Raw genomic sequence first — 1,873 nt, 5'->3', positions numbered from 1 at the left:
TGCCCCTTTACATACAGAGCGTACAAGTACGCAACTTTTGTGAACATTGGGTGCGTACCCGCAGGTAAGGTTGAGAGAACCTGCGTACCCAGAGATAAATACATTTATAAAGACTTTCTCTCTTTTTGGAGTTTGACATGGAGAGCAGAGGCATAAGACTTGCCTAAGAGGATAGCATGACTGTTGATAGAGCCATACTAACTGTAAATAGCCATGGTGACATTTTTTAGTGTAACACTAATTGCAACACATACATACGAAATTACTTCAACACTTGGAACAATGCATAGGCCTTGTTATCACTGAAAATGCTGTAGTAAAAATTTTTTAGCTTGGCTTAAAGTCAGGGTATTTTCGCAGCGCCAGAATTCTTTTTAGCAGTTTCGCAGCGCTACCTGTTTGAGTGGTTTCGTAGCGTGCTACGAAACTGGGGATTTGTTTGAGTTTTCAGTGAAGGTCCAAATCCTAGCATGCTTATTGTACAGAGTTCTTCTTCCCTCCAGGAATGTTGATGAGAGCAGTGGCAGTATGTTCAAGGAGACACCTTATGATGATGCAGCTATTGTAGGATTGCCATCAAATACATTAAGGGAGTTATCTCTGAATTCTGGCTCATGGGTGATTGTGAAAGATGTACATACTAATGTGGGAGACTTGCAGGAGATGTTGTGTTGAATCCTCTAGACAAAGAATCTATTAAATGTTATAAGTCATAGAGTGTTTGATATTTGGGATTGTCTTTTCACAATCTGTAACTTCTTTCACAAAGCAGGGCGCCACAATGGATTGAAAGATTTGAAAAATATTTATGATAAAGTTCATGTTCCCGTTTGTTGGGTATTGGTGTTCAAAGTTGGATTAGGTAATAAAGGGGCTGCGCTTGCAAATAGCATTTCCAATTGGCTAAATGTGGCACTTCTATCAATTTATGTTAAATCTTCCCCTGCATGCAAGAAGACATGGACATCTTTCTCAAGGGAAGCTTTATATGACATTACAAACTTTCTTAAGCTTACTATTCTATCTGCAGTAATGCGTTGCTTGGAATACTGGTCTTTTGAAATGCTTGTTCTCTTCTCCGGTTTGTTGCCTAAGCCTGAACTTGAGATATCAGTTCTCTCCATCTGTCTTAGCACTCATGCAGTTGCATATATGATCCCCTTTGGCGTGGGTGCTGCTGTAAGTACACGAGTTTCCAATGAACTAGGAGCTGGACGCTCACGCACTGCACAGTTATCAGTGTGTGTCGGGGTTTGTATGGCAGTCAATGAGGCTCTTATGATAAGATATATTTTATTCTCTATCAGAAATGTATGGGGCTATGTTTATAGAAATGAAGTAGAGGTAGTTGAATGCATTTCAACCATGATGCCACTGCTTGTACCCTCAACATTTATGGATGCCATCCAAGGTGTTCTATCAGGTATTGCTAGAGGATGTGGATGGCAAACGTTGGGTGCCTATGCAAACCTTGGGGCATACTATGTGGTTGGCATGCCTATAGCTGTCATTTTAGCCTTTGCACTGCATGCTGGCGGCAGGGGACCTTCGGCATTTGAGCACCTGTTCTGTTGCTAAGAACATTGCGCTAACAAAGGAAAATCTTATCAAAAATTTATCACTGCTGCACAGAAAAGGATATATGGGAGCACCCAAAAGAAGTTGATCAGGTTTTGGTTAAATATGAGCGCCTTCAAAAATTTCGCATTCATACTCCAAGGTATGCACTTGTGAACAGAGATTACCCCTATTAAGAGTTGAACTACTTTGTGGAGTAAGGGATTTTGTTCAAAACCATGCATAGCGAATTATCAAGCCTTTTGTGGAAAAAACCAGTTTATGGAGATGATCACAGTGTCTATGGTTTAGTGGC

General features: G+C 40.6%; 1 pseudogene; it reads left to right on the top strand.

Moving 5' to 3' along the window:
- Positions 1 to 1,032: 1,032 nt before the first annotated feature.
- Positions 1,033 to 1,578, top strand: LOC149229486 (protein DETOXIFICATION 16 pseudogene; annotated as a pseudogene).
- Positions 1,579 to 1,873: the final 295 nt, after the last annotated feature.

The sequence above is a fragment of the Pinus tabuliformis genome, chromosome J, assembly GCF_031772625.1.
Source record: "Pinus tabuliformis cultivar Carrire ecotype Pingquan chromosome J, CPIR1, whole genome shotgun sequence".
NCBI lineage: Eukaryota > Viridiplantae > Streptophyta > Pinopsida > Pinales > Pinaceae > Pinus > Pinus tabuliformis.
The sequence above is the reverse complement of the archived record's forward strand: the minus strand, read 5'-3'. Positions and strand labels throughout refer to the sequence as shown.